At 40.4% G+C, this 20,313-nt stretch overlaps 1 protein-coding gene across 3 annotated transcripts in view; it reads right to left on the bottom strand.

Moving 5' to 3' along the window:
- The window catches only part of SEMA6A (semaphorin 6A), a 132,108-nt gene that overhangs the window by 99,741 nt on the left and 12,054 nt on the right, over positions 1-20,313 (bottom strand). The window lies entirely within an intron of this gene.

Below are 20,313 nucleotides of genomic sequence, written 5' to 3'. Positions count from 1 at the left end.
CACCAAAGTCTGCTACCATAACTGATCAATATTCTGGTGTTTATATAAGTCAGAATTCTGGACACTTCTTTGAAAAATAAAGTATCTTTTAAAGGACATTCAGCGTTACCTTTTTTCTTCTTCATTACTCTATTGCACTTTATTTCTTCCCATGAGACCCCTCCCTGACCTTTTACAGGCATATATCATTTTTAATAGCCTTTTTTAAAGGACCCTCACTGTCCCTTTATCTTTCATTAATAGAGTCCAGATAATATTTGTTTTCTTCCCTCTCATTTACTTTAGACTGCAGAGAATTTAAAAGCACCATGGGCCATACATCTACTGCATCAAAGAAATGAAAACAAAATTTAGAAACCCAAAAAAGTCAAATTTCACACTCTGCTAGGATTCTAAGAGAATCTGGATTTCTTTGACAGTGAAGTTTGACCATTTGCAGAAAGTGGAGCAGTGCAAAACCTGTGAGGGTTACCATCATCTTAAACCCTGAGTCGAGCTGGTTTCTGCATCACACTTAGAGAAACAGTAAGTGCCTGGGCTGAATGGCACAGCGCATAAGGAAGTGAGGGCAGCAGCTCTCTTCTGTTCATGACTATTTGTTTGCTTCACTTCCCCGGCCTGGCAATCACTTCCTTTAATTCCAGAGGCTGCTACTTCAGCAGCACTTGAACCCTTTCTCTGATTTTTTTTGGGGTCATTTTGGAGATAGCATCATTATTTTCCATTTGCAACACTGAGATTCTGTAAATGTAGGTATATGTGAATACTCACAGAGCCCAAATAGCGTATCATAAAGTTGAAGAATTTCTCTTTCTTCTAAGCTCATAAAATAGTAGCTTTTCTCTTTCAAGACGATGTCAATTTTATCTTTCAACTACTATGGGAGGGATGATTGGTTTTTCTGTGTTATGACTGTAACTGGATTCCTTGAAGACATAGAAGTGCTACCTTTCTACTTCACAACTAAGTAAATTTTACTTAATGTTTTTGGAAAATTCTTACAAGGCACTTGGGTCCAGTAAAACCTCCTCCCCTGCTCCCTCCTACCTGGCCTGTGAGCAAAGCAACCCAGTCCAGAAAAGGTTTTCTCCCACTTCAAACTTCACTATACTCACGTTTTCATGTTTTCCTATGTTCATGTTCACTGCAGATGTGTATTAAACTTCCATTTTTCTCTTGTCTAGTTTATACTGAAAATACTTTTCTTAGAATAATTCTCACTACTCTGGAAACATTACTGGCTACATAGAAATACTGACTAATATAAAAACAACGCTTATCTCTAACATCTAGACCTGTTATCTTTTAAAATAAGGCCAAGAATTTCATCTTTTAATTCACAACGTCATCAAGACTGATTAATACATGATGACTGTTTAATCTTCTCCAAAGGTTTACAATCAGACTAGTTGCATGACCCTTCAGGGCTGTTTTAACACAGATTAGGTGGCAGAAATACCACTTCCACATGCTGACACAAGTTTGTGCTGGCAGAAGAAAAAGAAAAGTAAATGGGACAATATGATAAGGCAAGCAGATGTGTTTGGATAATGTGGTCAAGCCTCAATGCTCCTGACCAAGTCTCCAATGTGGTTAAATTGATGCCAAAACTAGCACGTTTTACTTTCACAGTAGACTTTGCAGGCTCTCTCTTCTCTACTTCTCTATTAAGTTCTTCAGTCTTCTGAACTGCTGTTAAAATACATTTGCAAGGTCTTTGCTTATATGACAGTAAATGTTCTCTGTGGCATTACTAATGCAGATTAAATGCACCCTAGTAGAAATAGGAAAAAAGAATTCTCCTTGGCCCCTAATGAAATAACCAGGGTACTTGAATATGAAGGCTCTCCTTCCAACCACTTCCACTATGGGTGGTCTTTCCTTGTCAAAGTTAGTTTCTAGGATCACTGAGAAATTTCCTTTCTGATCCTCTTTCCTAAGGCTGGTGGATGCAGTGCTGCTTGGATGTGGGGTCTACAGCATGGATGCTGTTTACAGAGGTCTCCTGAGGTCTCCCGTCTGCCACACAGGATTGAGGTTTTTTGTTTGTTTGTTTTTTGTTTTTATTTTTTTGGAGACATGGTCTCACTCTGTCACCTAGACTAGAGTGTAGTAGCACGATCATGGTTCACTGCAGCCTCGACATCCTGGGCTCAAGCAATCCTCCCACCTCAGCCTCCTGAGTAGCTGAGATGACAGGCATGTGCCACCACGCCCCACGAAATTTTTGAATATTTTTCTTTTTTTTTAGAGTTGAGGGTCTCATTATGTTGCCCAGGCTGGTCTCAAGCTCCTAGGCTCAAGTGATCCTCCTGCCTCAACCTACCAAAGTGCTGGGATTACAGGCATGAGCCATTGCGCCTGGCCAACTGAGATCATTATGTCAAAAAGTTGCAAGGACAAGAACAGATTTGTGATTACTGTGATATCACCATTTCTAGTCAATGTTTCTCTAACTTGGTATTTATTGCCTTTAGACTTTGGCATAAAAGGTGAAGTGGCAGAGGATTTATCTGCAGCCTCACCCTCCACTGATAGAGGCAACTATGCCAGGGGGAAAGCAGTTTATTTACATACCACTGTTCAATATAGTGAACCCCAAGTTTCTCTTCAAAGAATCAGTATGTCAGTATGTTCAGCTCTCTTATTCTTTGATTCTCCATTTTAAAGTTTAACTTCCTCATTCTCTTCGCCTTCTTGCTTCTAGTTTCAATAAACAACTTTCCTGCCAGTCCTAATCAGTAGCTCACATCTGTCCCCCTGTTCACCTGCTCCATCCTGACTCGTCCTAGTCACCTGCTCTGACCTAAGTCACCTTTAGTTACCTGTTCCTAACTGTCCTTCCTGCCAAAGTACTCACCCCGCCACTCTGGCTTATACACCTGCTCTCTTTAAAATAGCCAGTTGGGTTTAGCTTAGATTGTGTAGTCTGGCTCCAGCCAATGGAGACAGGACACAGTAGCAGGGACAAGCTGCCTAAGGGATAAAAATTGCTTCCCTCGGCTGGGCACAGTGGCTCATGCCTGTAATCCCAGCACTTTGGGAGGCTGAGGTGGGTGGATCACCTGAGGAGTTTGAGACAAGCCTGGCCAACATGGTCAAATCCCGTCTCTACTAAAAATACAAAAATTAGCCAGGCGTGGTGGCAGGCACCTGTAATCCCAGCTACATGGGAGGCTGAGTCAGGAGAATTGCTTGAACCTGGGAGATGGAGGTTGTAGTGAGCCAAGATTGCACCGTTGCACTCCAGCCTGGGGGACAAGAGTGAAACTTCATCTTAAAAAAAAGAATTGCTTCCCTCCTTTGTTCAAGTGTGTTCTGACCATGTTCCATCTGTGAGGAGCACCCTTTCTGCAGAAAGTAAAAATTGCCTTATTGAGAAAATTAAATTTATGTTCAAGTGCTATTTCTTTGTGGCACCAGGGAACAAGCATTTGACACTTCTAACACCACCTAGCCGGCTTGGCTGCTATGGAAAAATGGCAGCTCCAAATGGGAAAGTGGAGACAAGAACCGATCTAGTCTTTGGATGAAGACTTGGAGATGCCATTCAAAAGAGGTGCTCTGAAGACAGGCATCTCTTTATCCTGCCATCTTCATGGCCCTATCTAGTTCTGCCATTCATCATAACTCTGCAGGGTTAATGGCATAAGTCCTCATTTGCCTTTTAAAGTCAAGAGACACAGTAGAGCTATCTCAGGAGGCTAAGATGGTTCTTAAAGGGCTATTAAGCATTTTGGAAACAAGATGCTTCAATAAAATAATAAATCATTTCAATAATAAGTACGCATTGGAAACCAAGGGCAGAATCTTTGTTTACCAGAGTCAAAGCTCTAAAACCTGGTGATAACCATAATCCCAAAGGCCGCTGAGATTAGGATCACTCTTCATATTATCAGGCTTTCTTATCTCAGCTCCATTTGCCCACATGGCCTTGGGGCTCTTACGCAAGTACTGGCTTCCTATGACACAGAGTCACAAGCTCAGAGTCACAAGCTTATAAAGGTCCATGTAATGACTTCCCTGAGACCCTCTGATTGCTTTACAACTTGAAAGATAAACTACTAACAAACATCTGTACATGCCTATAATGAGTTAGCTCACTAGCTAAAAAGTCTGCTCCTTCTTTTCCTAGGGCAACGCTACTACTGCACCCCACACTCTATGTGTTCTCACATCTTGTGTTCATGTGTTCCTTCAGTCAATGTCTCTCAAATATGAATGTGTATGCCAATCACCTGAAGATCTTGTTAAAATGCAGATTCATATCCAGGCACTCTAGTACCAGGCCTAAGCATCTACATTTCTAATAAGCTTCTGGGTGATGCTCATGCTGCTGGTTCAGGAGCAAGGCTTTAGATTACTTGTCAAGTTGACCATAGGGATATAACTAGGTAATTACTGGGAGCTCTTTTGTGCAGCCAGCAGACCACTGCCTAGAAAGCCCCCATACTCATTACACATCCTGATCTTAACTGCACTTCAATGAACATAACAACACAAGGGAGAATTACAGGGCTTCCAAAACTCAGAGCCTGCAAACTACACTGAGCCCACCCATTTTCCCTGATTCCGTCTCCTCTCACTTTAACCATTCCCACCTCTTTTTATTGCTCATTATTGCTAGTCTGAGCAAACACAAGCTTCAGCCTGATAAGCAATCAACTGACTTTTCCATAAATATAGATTCTCATGAAAAACAAAAAGGAAAGGGAACAAAATGGAATGGTGTTATATGTTGAATTTATTTTAGGTTCCAACCGTACTTTTTTTCCTTAGGCTTATTGTCTGATTTCCATTAAGTCATTCTGTTTGCTGTTTGCCTTTGAGTCAGTTTTTCCTGGTACTCTAAAAGGACTTTAAAACAATTTTTTAAAAATCTATTAGCCTCAAAAGAATTTATCTTTTTCATTCTAGTGCCATTAAATAAATGCTAGGTAGTACTGTGGGCATGCGTACAAGTGTCCTGAAGAGGTATAGCATTGATGTTGCTGAAAAATCTCATATTCAATTTTATGGAAATCTTTGCTTTGATCCTTCCAAGTCATCTTTATTGAATTGCTAGCCAAAGCATGCACTAAATCCTCTGAATGTATTCATCCTACATTTGTATGTTTATTTTTCAAGATTCGAACATAGAAAATTAACCCCGAAGAATCTGAAATGCCAGCAAATTTGAGACATGTGTTGTAGAAAATAAGTGGTTCTGACACATTATTAAGGGAAAAGGCCAATATTTTAAAAACATTCATCATTTTTCCCTCGTTTTTTAACTATTTCATTAATATTCTCTAAGTAATGTACTGATTAAGAAGAGGCCTTTGTTTTGTCTATTAAGGAAGCTTCTGCCACAGAAGCTTTTATTTCATAACAGTATTAGTAACAAGCAAGCATTAAGACTGGCCAATAATGTCTTTGGATCTAAACCAGGGGATAAAATCCAATGATGTAAACTGCTATGTATCTGATACTTTAAAAAAAAAAAAAAAAAGCCAAGTGATCCCCTGAGTCAACACCCGTGAATGTAAAGTGTTCTGCAAATAAGGAAGGAACATGATCAGCACTATTAATTAAGGTATATTATACTCAGATCCTTGCAATATGCAAGCTACACTTTGAGAGGAGCTAAAGTGCTTTTAGGGGCTACAAATTAATGCCATCTCCAAAAGTGCTGAACTTATCCCCAGCCTCACATTTGTGCTGGGGACTCTGACCTCCTGGCTACCATGGTTATTTTGAAGACCGACTATCCTATCACTTACATTTACATCTGCAAACAGGGATGTCTGGCAGCCCTGAAACTTAATTTCCCAGTTTGGGGTTGACCGGTCTTGAATTGGCTCCAAAGTTCTGTGGTATCAGTACAGCTGGACACTACAGGTCAGTTATAATGCCTTCGCCTTCCTTGACGGTTTTCTTCTCTTGACTTGAGATTTGATTTATGGACCTTAGTTCTTGCTTCCAGGGAAGGCTATTACACTCTTGATACTGTACATTTAGATGCCATGCCCAAGGTGGCTGAACAGTAGTTCTCCAGACTCATGGTGCATTTCAGTGAATATCACATTTCTCATAACACTGGTGCAGAAAACTTGCTTTGGAGTGGTATATGGAGTGAAGTTCCAAGGTCCTGCTTGGGTTCTGGAGGGTGACTACAGGCTGCGAATACATCTCAGGGTTTCTGGAGTCAGGAATTATAAAACAGGCTTCTTGGTATTTGTGTTGCTTTCAAGGCTTTTCTCAACTTATAGTGTATAAATATAATGCTGCATACCACGGAAAAGTTATTGTTGTGTTTAAACAATACATTTTTCATTGATATAGTTTCTTCAGCTCAAGAGTTTTAAGATATGTTTCCAAAAATCCCCTTTCCAATGGGAAAATTGAGGCCAAGGAACAACTGCCCACAGATTAGACCAAGTCAACAGAAGAGATAAGAAAACAACCTTATTCTCTCTGCCTGGATGGCTTCAATTCACCTTAAAACAGTACTGCTTTGCACATTTCTGTTCTGCAAAAGGATTTTATCCAAAGGCATTATCCAATATCATTTTAAATGCTAGGCTTAAATGAATGCTGCCTTGGAAACTAAAAGAATAATAGGACAGACCTGGCCTTCTCTATCTGCAATTTCTACTCCTAGAAAGAAGTATACAATAAGTATACAATAAGTAAACTTGTAGATAGAGTACTCTAAACCACTGATTTAAAGGTTCTCAGTGCTAGCTGATGGAAAGACCAAATAAGCACTTTTCAGGCTGTCTGATGAATCAATGAAAAATACAAATAAAAATCACTGTAAGCAAACAACAAAATGCACCTGATAAATTATCTCTTAAAAACTAGATGGAAAAAACGTCACATGCTAAATTCCCTTAATATCGCCAGGGACCTACTAAAAGCATACTTTACAAGTCTTTATAAGCCTCTACCATTTGAGGGCCTGAATCTAGAAATAAAAATTTCTCTTGGAGTCAGAGAGGTGAGCATTCATAATGGAATAAGTTCCCCCGTTCCATACCCTCCCATAGCGTATGGAGAGCTCGACACTAGAACAGAAGCACTGAAGCCTGGAGAGGAGAGATTAGAAGCAGGAGGATCTTGATCATGCTTATCTCCTGGAGAAGACCAGACTACCATAAAGCCCTCATGGATTTGGAAGGGGAAACAAGAATGGGGAGCTGGTATGGAGGTAGCTCAAGCTGAAACCCCAGGGATCCACGGTTGTCTATCCTCTGACTGCAGGTTAGAGAGGCTAATTTTCTTTTCATCTCCACCAACATTGCCCAGACAAAACAAAATATAAACAGAGGTGGAAACAGGAGACACGAAATAAGAATAATTTTATTTATAATAAGTGGGAAATTACCCTCTTCTCTTCTAACAAGGCATACATATCCAATTACTGTTAACAGAATGTGCCATATCAGTACTTTTCTGGTGACAACAGGAATGCAGTACACTCTTTATACAAAATTCACGAGGGAGTTTCCCCCCACCAAATCATTCATACTATGTACAAATTATAACACTTTTCAGAGCGTTTAGTAGTATACAAACAATAATCAGAATGCACAAACAATACTTATGCACTTTCACAAACACCTCTTTGCCAAAGTGCTACCTGTACGATTGGTCACAGCACACATTCCATTCAATTAGCTGTGACCCAGAAATGCCGGTTGCATTGCCCTTGGGCCTTCTAAATGGTCATCTAAACGATCAGGTTTGAGTCAGTCATGGATCCTAACCTTGTACAAGCAGAAAATATGAAACTGCATTGCTTTAGGGTTTGAGTGGAAAAGGACTGATGGTTAAAGAGTTAATTTTTTTAGAGGCACTTTAAATCACAGTCATTGTCATTTTAAAATAGAAATATTATACATATCTATTGATTATTTTAGATCATTCATTTTCAAAATATTTTCTCTTATGACTACGTCTAAGCATCCTTGGTTTTTATTTTAAAAGCAAAATCAACATATCTACTGAAGGTTAGTCACAAATTTCACATTGTCAGCAATATCTAGATTATTTTAAGAAAGGAGAGATTACCAAGAAAATGATCCTTTCTAAGGTTATCTGACACCATTTCTCTACCTTTTGGTTCTGGACATTGAAACCATGTCTGTGAAATAATACTCCAAAAGTGCTAATGTTAACAATATCTAATGATACAGGAATCCCATGGCAGGCTCTGAGGGCTGGAAACTTTGCCTTTAACTGGGTTTACTGAACCAATGAGAAGGCAAAAGAGATGATTTTCCCAGAAATGTTCATCTAATCTTCTTTAAGTACCATTTTTTGAAGGATCTGTCAGCATGTGCCCAGTGGACATCTCTGCACCCTGTAACCTGGGGACCTTCACAAGCACCCAGGTGCTCTGCAGTGATAACAGTAATAACAGTGCCTTAGGTTTACCTGGGCTTCAGGCTTTGTAAAAACAGGACATCATTTGATCTGCACCGAAACTCTGAGAGAAAACTTGGCTTTCTAATAATCTTACATATAAGGAACATTATTCTCAGGATGATTAATTAAATCAGAGGCTCCCAATATTGACTGATCACCACAATAACCTGATGGGCATTGATTCATAGATGCCCAAACTTCAACCCTGGAGATCAGGTTTGTCTTGGGCAACCCAGTCCCTCAAGCAGCCTCATGCCTAAAATTCTCACTCTGAAGGATAGGAATCTAACATTGTCAAAAGAGGTCATGGATCAGCACCATTTTCAAACGTTGGCATCTGTTAGCACATTTAACAACTAACACTGCACAAAAGGATCATTAGGGAATAGTCTCTGTTCTTGGAGGCCTCAAAGATGACTGGCTTTATGGAATTCATAAAGCATCACTTAGATGAGGTACACGTACAGGTCATGACCAAACAGAACATGGGTGAAATAATCTGAAGGGGAAAAGTAGAGGAAGCAAGTGACACGCAGGGGCTTCACGAGTAGGGGAGGTGTCAAAATGGATAAGGTAGGCAACAACAGCCAAATATGCCCGTGTTACAATTCAAGTGCAGAATCAATCCCACATGATACATAGTCTTAGCATACACACACACACACACACACACACACACACACACACACACACACACACATTGTCTTTGCAGCTCATCCTCTATCAGCAGAAGATTTACCTTTACAAAGCAGAAGATTTGGGGGGAAATGTAAAAATAGGAAACACTTATCTAGTGCTTATGATGTAATGGGCACTCAAGGGAATGTATACATATGGACTAATTTAATCCTCACAGCAACCCTATGAGGCAGATGCTATTACTACTCCATTTTACAAAGGAGGAAACTGAGGCCCAAGGAGGTTAAGGAGCTTGCCTGACGTCACACAGCTAGAGAGTGGTGGATTTGAACCCAGGCACTGGCTTCTCTGCAGGTCATCAGTGACATGCAGTCTCTTCTCCCATGCACATAGTTTCATTTGCGGACATCTTTTCGTTCCCGCCCACCACTAAGTTTTGACCTGATAACAATCAGGTCAAAATTGTTAAGTTCAGATATAATAGGTATCTCAGAGGTTGTAATCACAACAAGCTTTCTCTTTCAGCTTCCTTTCTGCACTTAAACGCAGATGTGCTACAACAACATCAATAATCCCACTCAAGAATTAGTGTGTCTGGACTGACAATGTAACGTATCAGGAGCCATCAAGTTTCTGACAGCTATTGTAGGACTTTAAAACATACCTGCCAGATGTTTGTCACAAGGATTCTCCTGAGAGCCAGTCACAGGATCTTGTCTGTAGATTCTGACTGCAGTTTTCTACATGAACCTGAGGAAATGGTGCCAAAGGAAAATACAGGCATGCCAATCACTACCCACCAAATGTCACTGACACCAGTCAAAGAATCACTGATTAACCTGGAGAGCACTGCAAGGTGAGCTATAGGCTTGTTCTTGCTCTTTAAAATGTCCTAGAGTGTACAAAATCACAGTATTTATGGCCTACGGCTTCCTCTGATGTACACATTTCTTTTAAAAAAGGATTTTGTAGTCAATCATTTTTTTTCAGTATGTTTTAGTGTGTTAAGTTGAAAATTACAAAGAACAATATTTGGGTAAAGTGATAAAACACATAACTTTACACAGACTATCTTTTTAGTCAAGAGAAATTCTATTTTTCCAAGCCAGGGTAAAAAGGCAAGTGCCATAGAGGACTATGGGAATGAAATGAGATGGTGCATATAAAAAAGCTCTGCAAAACTTTTCACTAATTACTTGGCCACTCTCTGGGTCAACTAATGATTTGGTAATAAATGAAATACTCCGGGTTCATTAAAGGGATGCTCTTCTCCATCCTTCAGCATAGCTACACTAGGCCATGGAGCAATTTAGTTAAGCGGCCCGGGCAGTATGAAGGTGAGACAGCCACTGTCTTGGAGGGAGCATCAGGCCACATCCTCTGCACCGGCAGGAAGGTTCAAAACCGATCTATTTTGGTGAGGGGACAGCTATGGGAAAGCTTATTTACACTTACAGGAAGTGTTACTAATGGGGCACTTTTACAAATCCAATAGAAAATAATTTCATAAGAGGTACCAAAATGTTGCCAGATGTGACAAAAACGAATACATTTTCATTTCACCATTGCCAAAATATGCTGGAAAATTTTAAAGAGTAAAATCTTTTATGGATTGGGTGTAGGGATAAGTTACTAATGATGGCGATCCTGTCTCCAGGAGAAAAGCATCTCCTGGCACAGACAAGGGCCCAGGAGGAGTTAGCCCTGCTCTAGGGAGCATTCGCTCATTCCCCAGAATCCTTGTGAGTCGCCAAAGGACACTTCACTTAGAAAAAAGCAAACCGCTTAGAAAACTATAGAGGGAAAATGAGTACATACAGCATATATGCACATACAATATATTATTATTAGACAACTACATGATATTACTTTGAATAATACGTTACATAATTTTGTATCAGATCTATTTTTTGTGACTGTGTTTGGAAAGTTTTATTAATATATTCACTTTAAACACAAATACCTTTCAGTACTTGAAAATCCATTAAGTATAATCTTAGCCAAATTTCTTATAAACCACCTCTGAACTCCGGGTTCAGTCCCTCAAAAGGATTAAATGTTAAACACACCATCACAACCACAGCTCTGGTGGCTCACACTTGGTGTCATTAGCGTCTATTTAATATGGCAGCTGATGCCTTGTGGTCCCTTGCAAAAGGGGGAGAGCAGAGCCTTGGAGAAAAGTGAATTATAATTGCCTGCCGCAGGACTGTGTGGCGCTGCCTGTGACAGCAGCAAATGGGGAAAATAGGAAGGCATTAGAGAAGGTCTGTTGTACTGATGAAGTGGAATTCCTAGAACACACTGTGCTATAAAATGAGATTTGGCTCCACAGTGCTAGGAGCAAACAATGGACTCAATAGTACCCGGCCTTGGTTGCTGGGCATATTCTAGCTCCTTTAGTCAGAGCAGCCTTTCATTCAAAGGAGCAGGAGCCACAGTAGAGAATGGGAAAGAGGGGGTGGATTCCTGGGTCCAGAGAAATCCTGAGAGTGAGATGTGAGGGGGAAAAAAAACCAACATCCTTTCAACCAGGATGAATAGTACCATGATAAGATAGCTTCTCACACTCCATACGATATAGCAACCACGTATATCATTTTTTTAAATAAAAAATTATAGAAATGACTGATAAAATGTGTCCAGCCTGGGTTAATACAGATTGTGTTTTGGAAATATCTGTAGTGGAGCATGGATCGTTCTTAAGTCTGTATTCCTGGAGAGAAGTGGGAAAAAGAAGACTTCAATGGGTAATGATGGGAGGAGGGCCACAGACAGCCCTATAGTAGGAAAGGGATTTCTACTGTAATAAACGGTAATAAACAGTTACATCAGTAAAAGTGTTTTAAACCAGGCATTGTAAAACTACATCCTGCCTTAGAAAGAATTATTATTTGCTGGTACATAGATGGGTAACAGATTCCAGTAGTATTAATAATAAGCCAGGAGTTAAGTGTTGTTCCCAACTTGCAAAATTCAGAGGAAAAAAAGAGGAGAGAATGCTTACTGAAAAAGTGTCTCTGGCACTAAAAAGACAGTTGAACTGTTGAAATCAAACTTAATTGTATCCTGTACAAGTAGGAGCAAGCCCTATCTAATGATTTATGGAGTATAGTCAAACCAGTTTGCCCCTGAAATATCCACTTTAAAACAGCTTTAGGTTTTTAAAATCCATTTAGCAAAACTATTTGCACAAAACTACATCACAGATAAAATAAAATACACACATTTATTTGGAGGGGTTCATATGAAGATAATATTTAACAATTTGTATAAAGTATTTGTTCGAAAACTCCTGCATAGAAACCAACTTTGTGGAGAAAATTCTGCATTTTAAGACTTGCCTTGGTGAGAGGTGGGTGGTGAAGTCCAAATGATCCTTCCTTGGCCTACCTTCTTAAAAGGTTTCAATTAATTATATACATACAAGCATATATACATATAAAACAAACATTCAATACCTTTTGGGAGTTTCATGTCAAGAAGCCCTGGAACCAAAAATCTCTGGCTATGGAGAAAGCTCAGTTCCCCAACAGGGCCTCTTGCCTAAGCCAGGAAAGGCAGGCTTGGGTGTTGAGATGGCCAACAGCAGATACAGCCCATTCCTGCCTTATTTGTTGAGATTGTCAGGAGGGTGCCAATTAGTGCCTATTTTGATGAAGCCTTTTGTGTTGTGAACATCTGTCCACTAGCATCTGGTCAGGGCCCAAGTCCATTTCACAAGAAACACCAAACAGCTGTCAGATGGTTCTGACTTTGGGTGAATACCAAATGAACACAATCCTCTCTGCCACTGGGAAGGAGGGGCCCCAGTTCCCATTATCCAGCTCCAGAGACACCCAGTCTCCAAGCTTTTGTTAGCACATTCCCTAACCCCTGACCAACAAGTTCCTTATTTTTGTGAATCAGGCTGTGCCCACCTGAGTAAACTGGAATGGATAAAGCCAAAATTAACTCTTGTTTGCTTGAGAGCTAATGATTGGCCCTTGTTTCTCTTCTTGACTCACCCAACTTCTTTTCTATCTCCTCATTATACCTCAGTGAAGTAGGGGTGAAGGCAGCCTCAGATAGGGGTTTACTTTCCAATCTATCCACTTTGCTGTTTAGCGGTTCAGCTATTTGGTTTTGTGAAAGACAAGTGTTTCAACTCCATGACTCAATTTGAAAATTCAGTTTATTGGTACAAGTAGTTAACACCACATATAACAAAGTTTTATTATATAAAATAAACTTGTTTGTATCTATACACTGGTTTTGAGTCAGACATTAAGTTAACAGAGCCAGGTGAGTGGCTCATGCCTGTAATCCCAGCTACTTGGGAGGCTGAGGCAGGAGGACCACTTGAAGCCAGGAGTTCTGGACTAGCCTGAGCAACATGGCAAGGCCCCCCTCAAAAAAAAAAAATTGTAAAAATTATCCAGGCTCGGTGTGCACCTGTAATCCCAGCTACTAAGGAGGATCACTTGAGCCCAGGAGCTCGAGGCTGCAGTAAGCTATGATCATGCCATGCCACTACACTTCAGCTTGGGCAACAGAAGGACACCAGTCCCTAAAAGATAAATACATATTTTTTAAAAATCTAATTAATTAACAGAGATCTTTGGGCCCTCTTTGTTAGTGAAAATCCCTGAGTATGTTTCCAAATACCCAATCTACATTACCTACAATCTAAACACTGCATTCAGAAAACTCATCCAGTGAAGAAACACTTGATATTATGACCTCAGAGTTTCTTCCTCTGAGAACGGAAGACAGGAAGGCTATAGCTCAAGGCACCATGGGCCTGATAAACATAGGCTCCTAACTGGGCACTGGACCCAACAAAGGCAAATAAAAACTGTAGCATAACGTAGTCACCTAACTCCTAATGCCTTATTTAATATTTTAGAAATATCCAATAGGATCTAATTTAGCGCTCTGCACATAGTAGGCATGTACTATATTTCCTAAATAAAATGAAATAATGATTATTTACTCAGTTATTTTAAATCATGCTCTGACACACAAAAGAACATAAAGAGCCAGAAACTGGCAGAAAGATTCATCTGGACACTATCATCTCCTCATCATCTTGTCTTTTTAGTTTTACTTGTCAAGAACCCACATCCTGCTGGTGACAAAAACATTGAATTTAGCTAATTATATTAGGAGGGTGTGGTGTCAAATATTAATAGCTAATTTTTATTGAGTGATTATGTACCAGACATCATTCTGGTGCATATTGTTTCATTTAATCATCAGACTCCCTTTATGAGGTAGGTACCATTAGTATTTCCCCTTTACAGATGATGAATACGAGGCACAGAGATGTTAAGTAATGTTCCCAAGATCTCACAGCCAATAGAATAGCAACCTCCAGAGCCCATACTTTCAACTACTCTATCATAACACCCCTCTAGAAGAAAAGCTGACTTCCAAGTGTCATTTTGGTGTTCAGATTCATTTTGTGTGTGTGTAGTGCTAATATGATTTTAGTTGTTCTTCCTGATCTGAGTTTCAGAACTTTGGCAAACCACTGTTACCAGTAACCATTTTTACAGAATACACGTCAGTCACTCTGCTGCTGTGAGCTGGATGTACTTGGAGTGTTGCAACGTTACCTTCATAATCCACTGAGAATGCCATCATTATACGTGCAAAAAAACTGAGATTGCCATCATTATACGTGCAAAAAATAGCTACTGTGTCTGAAATTTACTCTCCCCACTTTCTGCAGACTCTGGAGTATGCTTACTCTTCATCCCAGAAAAAGCAGAGTTGGCACTACTGTCAGAAAAGTACTTAACACCACCATTTAGGTTGCAGGGTGTGCTTCTCTTCTTAATATCTTTAGAGAATAATCTTTAAAGTGCTTGGATCTACTCTTTGAAGGTTTGGAATAGAAAAATGTGTTGAAGTTTGAGAACTCTTCTCTGAGGACTAATTATATCATAAATTTTGAGGCTGTCTGGTCAAACACATCCCACCCAATGGTGGTTGAAATACTTTTCTTTTTGTTTTTTGAGACAGAGTCTCATTCTGTCTCCCAGGCTGCAGTGCAGTGGCACAATCTCCACCTCCTGGGCTCAAGCGATTCTCGTGCCTCAGTCTCCCAAGTAGCTGGGATTACAGGCAGGAGACACCACTCCTGGCTAATTTTTGTATTTTTAGTAAAGACGGGGTTTTGCTATGTTGCCCAGGCTTGTCTCAAACTCCTGGCCTCAAGCCATTGGCCTGCTTTGGCCTCCCAAAGTGCTTTTCTTAATACTTATAATTTTTATTTAAACTAAAGAAGTTCTTATAGCCTTATTTAGAGAGAGCTTATTTTATCACATGTAGCTTTTTTGCACATACAAAATAGAAAATAAAGGTGAAGTTAATTGGTTAAGGCAGTCCTAAAACCTGTGTTAGACTTCGTATTCCGGATATGGCTTCAATTCACAGTCATTGGTGTGTGTTTTTTCCAGTGTTGTCTCCTATGCCACCAAGAGCACTGGTGATGTGCACATTTTAATTTATTCAAAATCGTTCGAACTATGTATCATAAACTTAACACTCTAGCTGCTGACTAGACGGTAGCATTCTGTGTGTTTGTCACCTTTCATGGGATCTAAACAAAAGTGGTTGTGCTGAGATTCAGTAACACTAGAGGGCAGCCTCCAAGTAAAGTTAGAAACAAGCGATAGCACAACTATACAATAATGTGGCATGTAATAGATAAATAATCTATAGTTCGGTTTCTCGGCATTATGATACCAACTCAAATATGGTGTCCCAACATTTTTTAAAAATCAAATCATTCCTTAATGTTTACTTCTAATATGCCTTTAAAATAAGACATCCAAACAGTTTCATAAAGGTTCTCTAGAACCTTTCTAGATATTCTGTTTGTTAAAGTCCCCTGAAAATAGTTGATTTTCCAATCCTATTTTGTTTTCCTTTTGTTACTCAGCTTCTTTTTAAAGTACAGAATGAGAATAAAACATTCATGTTATTTAGAAACCCCACAAAGGAAAATGCAACATGAAAGATAAATATAGAATATCCATCTTTTTTAATTTTTGCTTTTACTTTAAGTCCTGGGATACATGTGCTGAACGTGCAGGTCTGTTACATAGGTAGATATGTGCCATGGTGGTTTGCTGCACCTGTCAATCCATCATCTAGGTTTTAAGCCCCGCATGCTTTACAGAATACCCATCATTTAAGGTTTTTTTAAAATAGTATAATTATTAGTTATTTTAAACTAGTAGAGTCATCGAAAGATTCTTCCGGACAACTGTATCAACATTTATCTAAAGGTTGAAACCATAAAATGAAATTTGTGATTCCCCAATCATCTATGCAATGAAGATTTACTTATTCCTAAGTAAAATATCACTAAACACACTTCCCTGTCCACTATATAAGCGGTGTTCAATTTTAGCACAATGCAGCAAAAAAGAAAAAAGGCCTAGCTGTCTGATTACCACTGTCTTATTAAATAAACAACACAATTTAAGCGTTATTTGTTTTGTGAATTACATCATCTGCAACATCTCAGTTGCACATGGCAATTTAAGAGATACACACTCATATAAATATGCCCAACACTGAGCTGGGGGGAGAGGGAGAACACATGTATACCTGATTTCAGAATTTAAAAACTTTCATAAAGTAAAATTGTTTGGAATGAAATAAACAGGAACTAGGTGGCCCCATATATGCCCCGATTTGTACATGAACAGATCATTTAGCGCTTGGTCCTCCTGCCCATTTGTAACAGTGGTTTTTATAGATGCAATGAATGTGCTTCCGTCTTCCTCATATTAGCCACCTCATATTATGGTATGAACCTCCCTAACGTTGAAGAGAGTGGCAGTGGTCCCAACTGCCAGACCAAATGCTACGGTTTGAACATACTCAGAAACTTCAGCACTCTTTGTGAAGAGCTGAGAGTGAGCACAATAGGACTAGTGAAAGATTCTCCCCCAGGCCTGAAAGCTTGGGGGGATGAATAACTCCTCCCTCCTCAGGCCCAGACCCAGATAGCAGAAGCAGGAAGACAGCTGGCCGGAAGACAGGTACCCCCTGGAGATCGAGAGAGGCCGTCAGGGTACCACGTAGCAGTTACAGTCAGACTGGGACACTTCCTGTTTAGAGGAGACCATAAAACCCCTGCCCGGTCCTCACTTGGGGCTGACGCCATTTTAGTCCTCAGCCCGTCTGCACCCAGGCGCTCATTAAAACAGCGCGTTGCTCCACACCGCCTGGTGTTGGTTGTTGGCGCGCTCTTGGGGTTCGGACCAATACAAGAGCCTTGCAACTAGGTGTTGGAGTTTGGTGTTGTGCTTATTATGTGTCACTTAAATACGGTTTATGACAGCAGTTAATTAAATGTTTTGTCTGTAAACCTGGGTTCCTGTCCTGGCCAGTGCCACAACCATCCACTCAGCTCCCCAGAGGTGATACCTTGGAACCATTTTTTACTCCTTCCCCTCCCCCTTACCCCACACATCCAACTGGCCCCAAATCCTGTTGGCTGTACCATGCCAACATACCCAGAATCTGTTTCCTTTTTCAACTCACAGTCCTAGCAGATTTATACTTCTAAAACACGGATCTGGTGACATCATCCTCTTGCTGAAAAGCTTCAGCCACCTGCAGCACCCTGGGCACAGCCCTCCACAAGCTGCCTCAATGCCTCCTCTGTCTTCAGGGCTTCCCCACATCACCTTGTCCCTGTGCCTCAGTCACCAGGAGGGCCCCTTGCTGTTCGGGGGCCAAGTCCTACATTCCTCACCTCTGGGCCTTGCTCCTGCCTTTCCCTTCACCCCACTGCTCCTCCTCCCCCTTGCCTCCCAAATAGGGAGATCTCACTCCGCAATTGAAATGCTTCCTCCTTCAGTGGAGCCCAGCCTGACCTCCCAGCTGGACAGAGCCACTTTTGGCCTTCTTAGCATCTTCTGCATTCTGCATTTGGGACAGAGAATAGTCAGGCCTTACACTAGAAAGACTTCTCACGTCTCTACCTTCTTCACTGAAATGTGGGCCGACAGTAGGTACACAACCAGTAAATTCTGAACTAGTTCATCGCTGCCTCTCTGCAGTGTGTAGAAGTTTTCCTTGCTAAGAGTAGGTGCTAAATAAATTATCTATTGAATTAAATTGAGCTATTGCTTTCACTAGATCCAGTAGCCTGAACCAGAGTACAATGACCTTTGTCAGAGGGAAGATCCACTTAGGTTGTGCCATGCAGTCTATTTCATTCCTTGCTAAAAACGTGTTTCTGTTTTATAGGTATGAGTTGCAAGCCCCAGGAGGATATTCCTGACAGAGTATCTAATTCAACCTCTGTCCCTCCAGTTCTACCCTGCGCCAGGGTCAAAACTGCTACCCTTATGTAACTATTTATTTTTATCCCGACCATAAAATAGGACTAGAATCCCAAATAAAATCACCTACCATTTGCCATTCGGTATTTCTTAGGGTGATTTTGACTCAAGACCCTAAGAACCTCCAGAGACAGTGAGTGTCCCCTGCTAGCAATGGTATTTCACTGAGAAGTAGGAATTTAGGTCCCGGTTGCACTAAAGCCTCAGATGAAATCCTCAAAAAGCTACTTCTAAACGTGTTCTGTGTCAGGATTCACTTCTGTATAATAGGAATAATGTGAGAACTATGATTGGACAATTTTAATATTTTTTAAATTTTAAATATTGAGTACACAACACAGCGATAAGGAGGAGCACAAAACTCAGATTCATATGGTTTGGGACCTTGTCCAGGCCCTTCCCTTACCAGAGGTGTGCTCTTAGGTAAATTACTTGACCTCTTTGAACCTGTTATCTTTAAATTGGGCCTAATAATACCTATCCTGCCTAACCTAGAGGGTTGTGATAAGATGAAATAAGGCAGTGTTTATAAACACGTTTTGAAAAATACAAGCACTATATAAATAGTCTTTATTATTAATAATAACACCATTAAATACAGTCAGTAAGCTGACTTCTAATTCTAATGTATAACTCAGCAAGACTCATTTGGGGAAATGTATCTCCTCACTGGGCAAAACAGCCCTATCTAAACACCTCAAACCTGGGAGCCAATCTATTCTCTCCCCAACAAGGTGCCACCCAGGAAGGTGTGTTGAGCACTTTAAACATGGCCAAGGAAAAACAATAAAAGATGCAAATACATTATGATTACTTTTCACAGAACAAGCAAGTTAAGACTAGGTATGGTTGATGACATGCATTGTCCTATTCGTACATTTAAAATTCTTTCATGTTCTACGCCGAATTTGCATTTCAGTAACAATGTGATAATGTCAAGTTATTCACAACATTTCAAAGGCTTGTCTTGCACACCTGGCATGCTGGAAGATCTGCTAGAGAACTGGATGTAGCTGTTTTCTAACAGCAAAGGCAATTACATTGTCCTTTTAATTCTTGGGAACGGATGCGTTTGGGCAATATTAACAGGTTTTGTGTTTTGGACACAACAAAATATGAAAACGAAAGCATCACCCTCGGAGCTATCCCTGGAGAATTAATTAACCAGCATATTCAACATGTTGAACTTCCCCTCATCACAAATGAGAGGAAACACCTTGTAGATAAAAGTTGACTTTTTAACAGAAACCTTTCCCTGTACTCTGAACATCCCTTTATAATTTAAAAAAAAAGTATCCAAAAGATGTGTTACCTTTTCTGTTGGCTACGTATGAAACTACTCTGCTCTTTCTAACTTTTGACATCTCCTCCTTGGACAAAGGTGGGATCATGCAACAGGGAGGACTTTTTTTCTATTAAAAATAAAGCCGGCCAGGCGCGGTGGCTCACGCTTGTAATCCCAGCACTTTGGGAGGCCGAGGCGGGCGGATCACGAGGTCAGCAGATGGAGACCACGGTGAAACCCCGTCTCTACTAAAAATACAGAAAAAAAAATTAGCCGGGCGTGGTGGCGGGCGCCTGTAGTCCCAGCTACTCGGAGAGGCTGAGGCAGGAGAATGGCGAGAACCCGGGAGGCGGAGCTTGCAGTGAGCCGAGATTACGCCACTGCACTCCAGCCTGGGCGACAGAGCGAGACTCCGTCTCAAAAAAAATAAAATAAAATAAAGCCATACTGCATGCAGTCAGACACATACTCTAAAAATTATTTTAGATAACCGCTACCCTGGAACACAGTACAGCAAATATTACGAATCAATTTAATTTCAGTAATTTCTCATTAAGGTGCCTACAGATCGGTAAGTCTAATTGTAAAAGCTAAGCATTTATAATTTATAAGCATAATTACACT

This window comes from Hylobates moloch, unplaced genomic scaffold, assembly GCF_009828535.3.
Source record: "Hylobates moloch isolate HMO894 unplaced genomic scaffold, HMol_V3 SCAFFOLD_6, whole genome shotgun sequence".
Lineage (NCBI taxonomy): Eukaryota > Metazoa > Chordata > Mammalia > Primates > Hylobatidae > Hylobates > Hylobates moloch.
Note: the sequence above shows the minus strand (reverse complement) of the source record. Positions and strands in the feature narration are given on the sequence as shown.